At 43.1% G+C, this 15,176-nt stretch overlaps 1 protein-coding gene across 1 annotated transcript in view; it reads left to right on the forward strand.

The window, feature by feature from the left end:
- The first annotated feature begins 422 nt into the window (after positions 1–422).
- Positions 423–15,176, forward strand: part of LOC139055903 (polyamine-transporting ATPase 13A3-like) — a 220,057-nt gene continuing 205,303 nt past the window's right edge. The window contains exon 1 of the mRNA XM_070533538.1: positions 423–475. The gene's annotated coding sequence lies outside the window, so the exon portion shown is untranslated. The remainder of the gene's footprint in view (positions 476–15,176) is intronic.

Consider the following 15,176-nt stretch of genomic DNA (forward strand, 5'->3'; position numbering starts at 1 on the left):
AAGCGTCGTGCAGTAACACTCGGTTGAATCAGCCCGCAATCACCAGTTTTTGTCAGTAGGAAGGACATGGTGCATGAGGTCTCAAGCACGTTTCCGATACAAATTATGCTTTCTAAATGACGAACGCCGATGTTATACCAACGTCCAAACACAAAGAAGCAGTGCGGCAATTCATCGCAGCTGATGACACCTTGCCACAGCCTTCAAACTTATCTGAATGCATGAGAGAGCGCCGTAGCAGCCTTGCGTACCAACGCGTGCGACCTAAAAGCCGGCCTACGCTTCACGTGCGCGTTGAAGGGGGGCCGCTTAGACGGTTCCATGTGTGTTCGGTGTCTCTATCAGTTCCAGCCCGTTTATCGGTCGCAGGACAATGGCATCGGCACCCTCTCGGCTTTTATCACGGCAAACGCGATAAGGTAAGCTTTTCTGGTTGCGCTGCTTTGCCTTCAGAAGCGTGGAGGCTCGTCGAAGAGTAAGTGTCAATCTTTTCCTTGCTTTTTGCATGCGTATTTAGGAGCGAATGGTTCGTACCAAGCATGTCCAATTACATAGAAGGCTGATTTATGTCCTGCTACTGAATGCTAGCTCTTCAGTACTGTTTCTTGTAGGGTTCTCTGACTTGTTTAGCTAGAAAAAGTTCATTAATTTGTACTGTAAAGGAGATCTTGCATACCTGGAACATTTTCTACAAAACCATGAATTTCGTGTGTCTAAACACGTGAGCGACATTTTTGATTTTTAACATCCAACTGTAGGACGACTTTCATCGAAGTTACAAGTCACTTGCAAACGACAGCTAGGTATAATACGTTATATCTTCTTTTATAATGTTCATTGTCGACCTCCATGAGTACTTCACGTTTACGACACATCCTGGCGCTCGCACAATTTACTATTGTCAACTGTTCAAGTTCGAAACAGTCACTGTAAAAGAATAAATAGCACCTCAATGTACTCAGCCCTCGCCCCCTTCAAAACAGCAGAACTGTTGAAATAATTGTTTTGCAAATTCTAAGCAAATAGTATACTCCTTCAACGTTTGTTTGTGTCATTTCGTGCGAATAACGTATAGTCCTGCATATTCTGAACTAGTACTGACCGTCGTATTAAGGCAACAAAGTTTGCAAGACTCGTTGAAACACTCTTACTTGAATTCGTATTTAATTATATACGCTTTCGAAAGAGACATTCCCAACGTAGGGATTATTTCATTTGAGTCAGTGTAATATTTAGTTTACCGTTCAACAGTTTCCAGGGGCCAAGATATTTAATCTACTCAAGGTTTATGTTCTTATGTAGATCGCTAATAAAGAGATCACCAAACACACGCCTGCCGCACTACAGCGGTGCAAACATATATTAAAGCTTATATATATATATGTGTTGTAACTATCAAATAAAAATATTGTTTATTCATTTACTTTGCATTTATTTATTGAGGTATTTGCTTTCTACATAATTGGTGTATTGTTCGTAGTGTGAAATTCACTTTAAAAAATTTACAAAATTAATGCGTTATTATTCGCGCATTCTATTTATTGATTTACCTTCTCATTTAGGACTCGACGCAATAGCAAGATAACATAGAAGCTGAAAAAATGCATTAGTGTCGTAGGAGAGCTTTCAGAAAATTTAGGCCAAAACCCCGTATACGGCCAAATGTTTCGCTATGTAGCCCAATTGCTATGACGTAGCGCTGCTGAGCTCAAAGTCACGGGCTAGATTCCCACCGCAGAGGCTGCATTTCGATGCGCGAAAGTGTGCAAAAATGCTTGTGTACTTGGATATGTTCACATTAAAAAAACTCGAAATGATCAAAATTAATTCCCTACGGTGCTGCCACATAGTGAGAACAAAGTTGTGGCGGGAATCAATGAGTCAAATCATTAACGAGTCCACAACTTTTATTTTTTTTGTCAGATCTACAGGCTTTTGCACCTAACAAAAAGAACAATCGCAACAGAATATACGAAATCGTAATTTGGCTGTAAATGAATGGACAAAATGCAAAAAATATAATTCACTGCTCCTTCCAAAGAACCAGCCTCAGCTGCTAAAAACGCTTTTTCTTATGGGTGCATCTTAACGTATGCTTTTTCCTTTTAGAAACCTTGGTACCGGGCCCACCAGCACGCAGTTTCTAATATATGTGCATGTCCCGTTTTCTCGCAATACAGCCTTCTTTTTATTGCCCCCCCCCCCACCCGAGAAAGTAGAATAAACTACGCATAAGGATTGCACAACCCACTACTACAACATCGCCCATTGACAAATTGCGCATTTGAGATGTAATCCATGTGTTGATCACCACTAATTCTCATAGGAAGCAAAATCAATGGGGTGTATTTTACGCACTCTACTCCAGAGCAATTTGCATGCTGTCAAAGGCGGGAGATTCTGGGTTTTCCTTGGGGGCGGGGGTTGGGGGCCGGACCAGCTTTCGCAATCCCATGTATATATATCTTGTGATGTCACTGTAAGAGCCGACATTTATTGCACTCGAGAGACGTGGCGAAGGACCCTCGGCACAGACCACTCTGATGATGCGCCTACGCGCATGATGAAGAAGAAGGGCACACACCCCAGTTGAAAATGACAACAGAGGTTGTGTTCAGTACTACAGAAATTTCTGTTGTACAACAGGATTTTTCTGTAGTAACTACAGATTCCTGATGGAGCGACAGACTTTTCTGATGTACAACAGACATTCGTTGTTGCTACTACAGAAGTACAGTCTGTCGTATGTCTGTTGTTACAACAGAAAGCTGAAGCTCTACAACAGATTTTTGTAGTACTACAGAAATTTCTGTTGTACAACAGGATTTTTCTGTAGTAACTACAGATTCCTGATGCAGCGACAGACTTTTCTGATGTACAACAGACATTTGTTGTTGCTACTACAGAAGTACAGTCTGTCGTATGTCTGTCGTTACAACAGAAAGCTGAAGCTCTACAACAGATTTTTGTAGTACTACAGAAACAATTGTCATCACTACAGGCACCCTGTTGTCCCAACATAAATGTTCCTGAGGTAACCCGAAAAACTTCTGTAGTGCTACAGAGAGCTGTTGAAATACTACAGAAACCTATTGTGGCAACAGGCCCCCAATTGTCACAACAGAAGTGTTCCTGAAGTAATGCGACCAACTTCTGTTGTACTACAGAAAAATGTTGTACGACAGAAGCCTATCATTGCAATAGGCCCCCAGTTGACATAACAGAAGTGTTCCTGAAGTAATGGACAAACTTCTGTTGTACTACAGAGAACTGTTCCACAACGGAAACCTATCGCCGCAACATGTACCCAATGATGACAACAGAAGTGCACTGAAATTGTGTGATGCGACAAGCTTCTGTAGTGCCCGGTTGAAAAAGACAATAGGAATTCCTGTCGCAACTACAGAAATTCTGTTGTACGACAGAAGTTGTTGACATTTCTTAATTGGGAGACATTTCTGACATTACGACAGAAATTCTGGTTTCGCAACAGAAGCATTCTGTCGCGACAACAAGAGTTCTGAAGTCGGAACAACAGCTTTATATCCTGACAGCGACTCCGACGTTACGACACCAATTCTGACGTCGCAGCAGAAACATTCGGTCGCGACGGCCAAGAGTTCCGAAGTCGCAACAGAAGCGCTTTCCGTCGCGGTCCTTTAAAATCGTATGTTTTCGCATCGGTGGTGTACACTGTACTTTTCTCTTGCGCGGTATTCAATCGCGCTTCTCTGAAGCCGGCAATGCTGATGGCACCGACACCGGTAATAAAGTCGACGTGGCGAATAGTTATAATTGTGCCGTGACGACGCGGCACCAGCAACGCCCTACCGGCCTCCTCAAAATCGGCCGCTGATCAAAATCATACCATCTGCGGGAATGGCTGCGTATCCGTTTTTTTTTTGTAAGATGTGGCACACAGGCCTGTGGACTTACATGTGCTGTTAGACTGACACATTAGTTAATTTCCCAGGAATATTTCACAAGCTTATGCGAAGCGGAAAAGAAGATTTGGGTTGTTCCACAAAGTTGCGTGAAAAGCTGTCTCGCTCGGGTCTCATTAATCTGGTACAGCGCTGCCGTAAGAAGCCAGTATGCTGTCAGAAAGAACTCTCATCCACGAATGTTCATGTAGCTATTTTTCATTGAACACACGAATTATATGCGCGCTCAAAAGTGTAAAGAACGAGAGACAACTATCGAAACTAGCAGTAATAACCCTAAAAGTCAACGTTGTCTATTTCTGAATTTCTTATTTAAAAAGGATATCGTACATCAAAATCGATGTTCTAGCACTGCAAGATGTACCTGTCGATGGTACGAACACTCTTGCTCTTCTAGAGATGCGGCACTTGACGCGGTGGAGTGATAGCGGATCTTGGCTCTCAAAATGCAAATGTAAACATCAGCGCATCAGCACGTCGTACTGTTCACATGGCCAAAACGTACACTCGAAAAGCATGTCATGTATTGATGTATTTGTTGATTGTCTGGAAATAAAGAAAAAAAAAAGTCAGGGGTGGTGCAGTGGTAAGATGCTGGGCTCGGAATCGTGAGGTCGCATGTTCGAATCCTAGGGCAAAAACGTTTTTTTTTATTTTTTTTTTACTTTTATGTGTTTTTTTGTACTAACAAATTTACATAACATTACGGACGTCTCTGTCAATTTTTTATTAAATATTGATCAAGAACTACACAACTTTCTACTACAGGACGTCACACTACAGACAACAGAACTACAGACAACAGAACTACAGGCAACAGAACTACAGGCAACAAAACTACAGGCAACAGAACTACAGGCAACAGAACTACAGAAACAACGTCCCAAAATACGACAGACTCTTAAAATATCCTGTTGTGTTTTTCAACTGGGACAGGATGATGATAATATAGAGATGAAAAAATCATGGGGTTTCACCTGCCAAAACCACTTTCCGCTTATGAGGCACGCAACAGTGGAGGCCTACAGGAATTTCTATCACCTGGGTTTCTTTAGCGTGCACCTAAATCTAAGTACACCAGCGTTTTCGTATTTCGACCCCATCGAAATGCAGCCGGAGTAGCCGGGATTCGACCCCGTGACCTCGTGCTCTGACGCCCAACACCATAGACACTGAGCAACCATAGCGGGTAAATATACAGATGATGAAGTGCGCAATAAGTGACCACAATATATATAACCTGCAATAACAGTTGCGCTTGCAGAAACTTCGTGTGACCTCGAAGAATCGTTCACTGAAATGGTGGCTTTATATAAATAGACAAGACCTCGTAGTAGGACACAGTTCAGTTTCACAGCCTGAGTTCTCTCGCACCACCAAGTATCTGGCGTCTCTCTATGGTGTATTCTTCCTTCGTGAAATTGTTGTATACTTCACTATAACTAATACTGCTTCGCCTTTCGAAACTGCACTATCTCTCTCTCTCTCTCTCTATTTCTGTGAGTCCGTGCATAAGCGCTGTTGCGCATGTCTGCTGTTGATTCTGATGTCGAGTGAATCTGGATCGCCTCATTGACCTCAATCATTGAGTAACCTCAATTAAGTAACCTTCAGTAACCTTCATTCACTCAGTAACGTTCAGTAACCAGTCATTGAGGCTCAATTCAGTAACCTCAATCATTGAGGTTATTGAGTGAATTATACAGGGTGTCAAAACTGTCATGCACCAAGACTTAAAAAAAAACAGCAATTACGTTACTCGAAAAAAACCTAGTGGATATTGTTTCCAGTACAGTGGAGTAGCCGCCAGTAAATTTTTTGTTACTGAGATTTAGTTAGGTAAATATAATAAATTATCGAACTCCAGAAGTACTAGGCACTCCCCGATCGCTTCTAATTGTGGTGTTTTAAGTGACGTACTAATTGCGCCCTAGGTTTTTCTGACTGGTAACGGAACCTAGCGAGAAATGAAAAATACAGCGTGACTGCGCTCCCACCCGCATCATAAAGCTGCGCCCTCAAAGGAGCTGATTGAAAGCTATAGGAGGTCCCGATATAGTTTTTGACTGTGGAACCGCTTTCTATATACTAAATACTTGTAATGTGGCCTAAATTCTAATAATAAATTCTGATGCTGCTTTTGAAATGCTTTGCCCGCCGCAAACCAGAAGACACAGCGCGTCACCTTGACAATGGTACGCAAGGTTTATCGGCTTCGTAGCTATTCCTTCCTCTCACTTCTACGTCACAGTTATTATCTGTCTCTCTGGGCCGACTAATCACTTTGATAACCAAAGCCCCTTGATAACGCGGCCGAAACGCTTCTCTCACCATGCACGAACCGCAGAGTGCAATGGAACGGTCATAGCAATTCAATTTCAAAATCAAGGCTCTGCTCGCACCACATCTAAAGAGCGCGCGCACAGCTATATTTCGCGTCAGAAACTTGCTTCATACCAAAGCCAAATTTAAGTTACGGTTTTATTTTTCACTAGAGGGCATATGTGTTGCAAAAACAGGTTCGTGGCAAACAATAAAAGCGTAATTGGACTGGAAAGTGACCCATGTGTAGAGAAAAGGCAAAACCGATGCATTCAAGAACGTAAACGTAATGCTTCTAAACGAGCCGAATTGGCAGTTGTCCGGGGACGCCTGCAAAGAAAAAAAAGGAGAAAAAAGGGAAAATCCACGCAGAATCTTCTCTGGGTGATGAGTAAGCATTTCATCGTACTGACGCAGTGTTTTGTGGTAGTGTGCTGGTGTGTTTCGTACAATTGCGACAACGACCGCGAAAGAACGGTTAATATTGGGGCATTATTTGGGACCCGTTTACGAAAATCAACATTAAAGCCCTTGAAAGGATACAGAGAAGAGCCATACGTTTTATTTTTTCCAAATATGGCCGAGATGAGTCTATAACGAAATTATTGCGGGCAATTGGTTTTCACACCTTTCAAACGAGGCAAAAAATAATACACCTGAGGTTCCTTTACTCCTTCATAAACGGTAAATTTCATTTAGATCGTAGTCCATGCATACCCCTTTCTCCATCCAGAAAGACCCGTCATTCCCACTCTCTCGCTTACGTTTACAGGACAAACCTCTTTAATTTTTTTTATTTCCTAGAACTTTAGAAGAATGGAACCTCATCCCTTTGCATCATCTGAACTCCCCTGAATCAATTCAAACTAATATTGTTAGTACTTCCTAAGCAACATTGCTGTTCTGTGCTATATTGTTTCCTTTCCTAAATTTTATATTTTGCAATTCAGCTTTTTATACGCGTATTTTTATGTGTTACCTTGCTCCTCCAGTTTGGGCCACACGGCATGCAGTATTATGTAAACAAATAAATAAAATAAATAACAGCGAAGCGTGGTTGTAATACTAAATTGTTAATTGAGACCGAGCTGTTAAAAGAGACGACGCAGAAGATTCGAATAGAAGCAATGTTCACTGGTGTTATAGATAGCCCGCAGCGAATGTGAACATTGGATGAAAGGACCAGGGAGATGTAGCAAATGAAGGAAATATATACAACATTTATTACGTGCACTTAACCATTATGACTGAAGTAGTAACTTAGCGCGATGAAAAGACGGAAACAATTAAGGTAGACAAGGACAAGCGCTTGTCCTTGTCCACCTTTCTGGTTTCCGTGTTTTTTCTCGCGCTAAGTTACTACTTCAATTATGGACGACCTACTAGCCCAACAATCAACACTTCTTGAACCATTATGAACCGCGATCAACCGTGCTCGGAAGGCGCCTATACGTCTGGTGCGGCGTCGCGGATCTTATCTTAAAAGCGACCTGCGAAAGCGGCCGAGTGCGGCCCGCTCTGAGAGGTGCGTGAGCGTTGCGTTCTCGCCGCTTTGCACGGCAGCACGCAGGTGAGTTTGCTCACCATGCGGGCGCTATGTTCACAGCGATCGGCTTAAGGGATGGACGGTTTTTCCGTTGGGTAAGGGTAGAAGTGATTACGCCTTTAAAACCATCAGATTTCTGTGTACGCTTATTATCAATTAATTCGCAAGCGCTGTTGAACACCGGCTGCTGCCTAGAGGACGTGTTCGGATAGGTTTCCTTTTGCAGCTACGCAGTACTGGGTCCGCTCTATCACATTTCTGTGGCTTTCCTGATGAACGACACTGGAATTCTACGGCAGACACATGCTATGCTTGCCTTCAGCTCGCCTGACGTCCGTCCCGATCAAGTAAACGCGATCTTTCACATAGCCCCGAAGAAAGAAATCGAATGGAGAGTGGTCAGGAGCCCTAGCTGGTCAATTCACATGCCCGTTCCTTCCAATCTATTACACATGAAAAGTCGCAACCAGCCAGTTTCGTGCTCGGCTGCTGCTGTGTGCGGGTGCCCCACCTGACTGATACCAGAGATGTGACAGCGCGACTTCGCTGAGAAAGTCATCCACCACCACCACTTCAACAATTTCGTCCACGTAACGCTATCCAGTCAGTGTGTGATCGAAGAAGACGGGACCGAATATAGCATCGGCGTAAAATCTGGACCACTCATTGAACGACCACTGGCACTTGTGCCCATTGCACTTTAGCCACTGTGAATTGAAGTCAGTCCAATGAACGTTTACCTGGCTGTTTCCGTAAAAATTGGCTTCATTCGTCCTCATAATGTTGCTCAAAAGCTCGGGTTACTCGTCATCTTTTGTTAGGACCCAATTCTAGAAATCTAGACGATTCTGCAGGACCCTATCTTCCATGCATTGGTGCTGGTTAAAGTGGTACGAGTGAAAGGCCAAATCATTTAGAATCCTTCAAACTGATGACATGGAAATTGGTACATGGGCGGCCACGGTCCGCACGCTAGCATCAGGGTTTGAGGCCACAAATTCTAGAACATCAGTGCGTAGGCTAGGACTCAAAGAAGTCCTCCGCTGCTGTCTTTGAAAGCTGCCAGTTTGTCTCAGGTTTGCATAATTTCCAATGATAGTCAATGCGTTTAGTCTACCCCCCACTTTCATGACCGATTTATATTCGCGGTCTTCCTCTTGTTGCTATTTGCAGCTCCGAAGGCAAGGATCATGTTTTCATTGTGTTCATTGGAGAAATCGGTATGCATCATGTCCCCGCGAAAACAACAAAGGACAAAGAAGGAAACACACAAGACAGGCGCCGAACTTCAACTAAGATTCACTCTGGAAAATCCCACATTGATACATGTATCGTAATCACACTTGCTAATCATCAGACAACCATCACTCGACGTTGGCATGCCGGCGTGATTGGCATAAATTTGCATGTAAATATTTGAACTCTTTATCACTCAGTGACACTGAAGAGCTGCTTACGCAGCTGCCAGATTGCATTTTTATACAGTAAGCTTCATAGATTTCTCGGTTGTGTTGTGACGCAAACATCTTCAAGACTTTAGTGTCGCGGAGCCTAGGCGTACAATTACGACAGTGGCGACAATGGTCAGCCAATTTGCCACCCCCCGCCAATCCTTCTACCCCTGCTCGGTGCTTCTGCAGTCTGACGTTTAGACACCGTCCCACATGCCTTATGTAGCTTTTGCCACAAGAGAGGGGTATCTGGTACACTACCCCTATTCTGCATGGGACGAACCTGTCAATGTGCGTGATACCGCATTAATTTCTATTCGTCTTTCCCTGCACCATGTTGCACATGCCCGCCAGTTTCTGGGGCGCCGTGAAAACCACCGGTACTTCACATTTTTCAGCCAGCTTTTTGAGGCGGTGAGAGATTTGGTGGTAGTACGGGATGGGAAACAGGACTACGGCGTTGCTGCTTTACGCTTAGGCGGATCTTCGATGGGCTCCGCGCTTCCTTGTCAAGAGTTTCATCACCGAGGTGACCACCTCATACTGAAATCCTGCGCTTTGCAGTCTTTGCGAGTGTAAGAACACGCTATGTTGCATTTCAAGCTGGCAGGACTTATCAAGAGCCGCACGCAGGCAGTTTTGTCGCAATTCCCCTTTTTACAAGCTCCGAATGAGCAGACTGGTAGTTTAAAACACCTTTTTTTTATCGAAGCTGATACCTCCAGCACGCATATGATCCAGCAATAATAATGCAAATGTCCAGGAACTGTAGACGTACATGCGAAGGCAACTCAAAAGTGAAACTCAACCCGAAGGCACTCTCTCGGAAAATTTCAAGAACACGGTTTACAGCACTTGAACCGCCTTCCTCCCCTGCCCCTTTAAAATAATGGCATCATAGTCAAAATATCAAAAAATCCTAGCCGAGTAGGCTGTGCCAAGGCGAAAGACGCAGCCTACTCGGCTGTGAACGAAAGAAAACGCACCTTTAAATCTTCGCAGTGATGTCAATTCACTCTTGTGATGATCGGTATTGTGGCAAAAAAATAAAGAAAAATACCATTCGTGCACTTTATCGACGCTTAGACAACCGCTAACGCAACTAACTCCCCACACAACGTGTTACTTCAGCCGGAACGTGGCAGATAAGGAATTAGGTCGATCACAATGTTCTTTTTTATTTCCTTCGTTTCGTTCTGGTTAACTCAGACAGAGTCTGTTCGAGGGCGCTTCTTTATGATCTAGGTGGGAGCGCAGTCACGTGGCTTTCTGCATATTTTGGGGGTATTTATCAGTCGTAAAAAATTTGTACGCAATTAGTACGTCACTGAAAATACTGCAATTAGATGTACCTTGTTTTTGCCAACAAATGCCTCGTTGACACTTTGGTAATTAAAATATCACGCCTCGAGTTAGATAATTAATGACAATTACTTAATTAAATCTCAATAACGAAAAATTACTGGCAGCTACTCGACTGTACAGGAAACAAAGTACACAAGGCTGGGTTTGAGCAACGCCATTTGTCTTGTTTGAAATCTGCGTGCATGATAGTTACTTCGGACACCCTGTATATATTTATGACCTCTGCGTAGAAGGGATCAAGTACGAAGCGTACAAGTGACGCTTCGGCACCGTTGGTGGGGGGCGGGGGGCGTGATGGAGTTCGCCCCCCAACCTCCGCCCCGTCGTCGGCGCCTATACCTACTATCACGTCCGCTGTGCGCTGATGCTGGCACGCACTGTTATCTTGTTTCTATTGCACAAAAGGAAACCATCGACTAAATTGCCAGTAGGAGCTTTCGCGATAGCCGCAATAATCGCCTATATATCTGGGATGTGCGATCGGGCAAGGAGTGCAAGTGATCCCATTCCAGCGCACGCCGTTCACAAAGCTGATCAGCCCTGTTTGTTCCACAACTGACGAACGGCTGTACGCGCTCGGTTTCTCCGTGAATTTCGCACACATGCACTTGTTTTACAACGCCACACACATGCGCGGAAATTCCTGATTGCGTGCGTACATGCGTGCGCGTGAGTGTGTGTGTCTGAGAAAATAACCGGCGATATCGTCCCATTCCTGATGCGGCGGTGGACAGGACATTGTTCTGAAGAGGAAACATTTCCTGGGACACTCGTATCTAAATGCATGGGAACGGAAAATTTTTTTTCCTCGGCAGCCGCTGCACCAACTTTGATCAGGTTTGTTGCATCTAAAAGAAACAGTTAAAATATAGTGACTGCTGGAAGAGAAGCTCTGATTTAGGTAATCAATTGTGATAAAACGTGCTCAAAACCACAAGTTTTCAGAAAGCAAAGCTCAAAATTTATAACTCTCTTAATCAGCAATGAAATATGATTGATATGATATATATGATATGATTGATATGATGATATGATTGATATGATATCATATGATATTATATGTATTACAGTTATGTAGATTTCATCTAATAGTGCGACTATGACCTACAAAAGTTACGTATTATAGATGGCTCTGAAGCACAGCACTAGTATATGAGTAGGACTTTTGCAAAAATCTTGTAAACATCGTAATAAATTCATGTAGGCTACATTAAAATATATCAAACTTTTTCGCATCCGAAGTTCCAACGCATGCATCTTACAGAACGGTGATATCGGTCATTTGCGCAGAGTTGCGTATTTATAAGCTTCGCCCATGATTTTTTTAACTTACAATTTTACCCAATTTCTTCAACAAGCCTTTAACAATTTCTCCTGGCCTTAAGTCGTAATTCCCTTCCATCACTTACTATAATTTATATTTATCTCTCAAATGCACCAAATTACCTTAAATTGGCCCAAAGGTTATCTCAAAAAGCAGTTCTGTGTTTTTCATGTATTTGAAGCAATAAAACAGTGGACACCGACCAAAATAAGTACTAAAAAGTAATAAATCTAAAAGCTGTTTCGGCTTCCCTGAGCAAGCCTTGTTCACAATGGGATGAAGGAAAGTTCACGAAAGCTTATGTATACTTCCGAATGTGACGTAAGCAGCACGTGTACGATGGAGGGGGGGTTTCCCAATTTTGGTTAAGCATGAAAATTAGAAATACGTAATTCAGCGCAAGACATAGGTACCGCATTTGTGTCAACTGCTATCGTTAGAGTATCTGAAATGATCAAATTGGGTATATGAATTTACATCTTACTTAAAAGCGTTACAATGTTTCCAAATAGATTCCAAAACTCCTATTCACAAATTAGTGGTGTATTGCAGAGCTAGGTTTGCCATATCAATTCGCTGCACTTTGCTTGTTATGCCATGTGCAGTTTAGAGAAATGCTATATTTCTTCATATTTGAGGTACCGTGGTATAGAATTTATACACGAGTTTTTTTTTTAACTTTGCAATTTCCACAATATTAATAAGAAACTTCATGGTCTCAATTTCATTTCTTTTAACTGTAAACAAGTCTTATCAAAGTCACTGCACTAAGTGCCGAGAAAAATAATTTCTCTTTTGGCTTGTATTTGGCTAGAATCCCCGGAGGAAAACCTGCTTCATAGAAGTGCTAGCCTCATGTGCATTTATGGCACTGAAATTATAGTTACCATCCTTGCTATGCGCATTCGCAAATGTACATGTGACTACAACATTGAGTGCAAAAAGCACATCATCTTATTTCGCCAGAATGGCAAGGGCGACTTTACTTGCCACACCATTAACGTTCTGTTAGTGGTGTGGCAAACATTGAACACTCGAGTATTCAATGTTTCATGCATGACGGGTTCATCTTCCAAACCAAAACATTCCACCGTATCTGGTTTACAGTCCCATAGCAGAAATGCACATCTTACACCAAGTGACATTTTCTAAACATGTCGAAGTAGAAGGTCACTCAGTCAACGATATCACATCACCAGTAATGTAATTTGGCTTCAAATTGCACCATGCCTGGAAAAGTAGGCGAACGTATCAAGTTAACAATGCGTCGCTATAGTGGGCATTTCTTTGTTCTCGCGCGGATGTTTCCTGGCTCACGTATTGTCTATTAGCCTTCACTAAACAGGACAGTGTAAATTCCTTACTTTTGCTGCGTGGTTATTAAAACCGACATGATGCGGCCGTGTCTTAATGGGGTATTTCCAAAGCTTCATGTCCTTACCCCCGTAGACCAGAGACCTCTCCCCCCCCACAGCACCAATGAGGCTTTTCCAAACGCCTCGGGCCTTGCAGTGTCGTTTCAATGAACAAGAGAACAGAAAAGTGAAATAAGGCAGGGGTCTTAGTTTTCTAACAATATTCTAGGACCTCTGTTATTTATATAACGAAGATGACCCTGTTGTTACGGCGATGCTGTTGACGTTCCGAACTTGGTTTTTGCTGTCCATGCAAGTGCGCGCAAATTCTATCTAAGCTGGACTGCTTGAGTCACCCCTCCCCCCTTAGAAAGAAGGATGCAAATATTTAGGAGGATAGGACAGGAATAAACTTTATTCGTCCAACGGTTATTGATGTTGGTGCCCGGGGCTAGGCTGCCAGGGGTCCATCGCCCGATATTAAAGAAGTGTTACAATATTCACTTCACAATGTTGCGGTATAATTTTTCTATAGGTATGTTTGCGATCATGTTATTGTCGTCGTCAAGTTGACGCCATTTAGCTGTGAAAATTACCGTCCGACTCCTGGTACCCTGCCCAAATAAGTGTTCATGGTAGTATGCACGCATTCAGGAAGGAAGGATTTGGTAGTACTATAGGTGGAACGCGTCTCAGACAACTTCTGCAGTAAGCTTGGGCAAAAGGCAGAATGTACGAACTGCCAAAGATACTGAGCTTTTGTCAAAGCGGCGGTGAATCATTGCCAAAAGTGCTTCATAAGAGAGTTGGAGAGGTAGCGATATCTGTCAGGAATGAGCACGTCAATGTTTAACATTGCTTTATCAACGTGCACTGCCTGATGTAGAGAAGCAGTTTTGCGCTTTGTATTTCTGTGATACCATCGCGCAGCAAATGCCGCATTGTCTTTTGAAGACACAATTCCTCGAGAAGGCAGCTGCGTTTCAACACAAGAGAGGCGTTGCGCCGCTTTAATTCGAGCAGCGATTTCAACTGTGTTTACATCCATGACAGTGTCGCGAAGCAAACTTCGGAAGTGTACCGTACAAAGGCAAGTATGGATCCCGGCGCTGTAGTGCCCTCTGTCTCCTAGAAAAGAACATTCCACCAGAACACATCTTACGATGACTGTCGACGTTAATCTGAATAATACCTAACTAATGTAGCGAGCGAAATACGGTATTGCTAAAGACACCTTAATTTAGAGTTTGTGTGTTTTTCTGAGATTTCTAGTGCTTCATCTATATTTAACCTACACCATCTCTGGAATTGGCCCACTTTGCTATGTAAGTTACTGGGCAGGGTCGTCCATGACCTGACGGCATAACAATTGTATGACGACGACGCAGTAATGGCGATGGAAGGACTAAGACGAAATGTCGTGCATGGGACTACGACAAAGTGATGACAATTTTGAAATCCTGATAATTACATACCCATTATAGACGACGACGGTATCCGGACAAAGCTATGGTGACAAGTGTATCACGACAATGGCGGGGGGCTGACTGTACAATGACGAAGGCGCATGGCTATTGTATGACGAGATTAGTTTGTATAAGACGGAATGACGATGATGGCAGTACCATGACTTTATAACAATGAATCCGTGTCAACAGCTGCGTAATGACGTAGTGATAGAAATGGCATGACAATGGCGGCCTAATAACGATTGGATGATTACTCATGATTGAATGATTATGCATTATAGCATGGCGTCATGGAGTGTCGAAGGTGATATGACGCAAGGAGGGGACGTTTCGGAAATGATGACGATTGCATGACGACAGCTGAATGACGACAACAGGATAACGACCTCTTTACGACGAC

Source organism: Dermacentor albipictus, chromosome 2 (assembly GCF_038994185.2).
Source record: "Dermacentor albipictus isolate Rhodes 1998 colony chromosome 2, USDA_Dalb.pri_finalv2, whole genome shotgun sequence".
NCBI classification, from domain to species: domain Eukaryota; kingdom Metazoa; phylum Arthropoda; class Arachnida; order Ixodida; family Ixodidae; genus Dermacentor; species Dermacentor albipictus.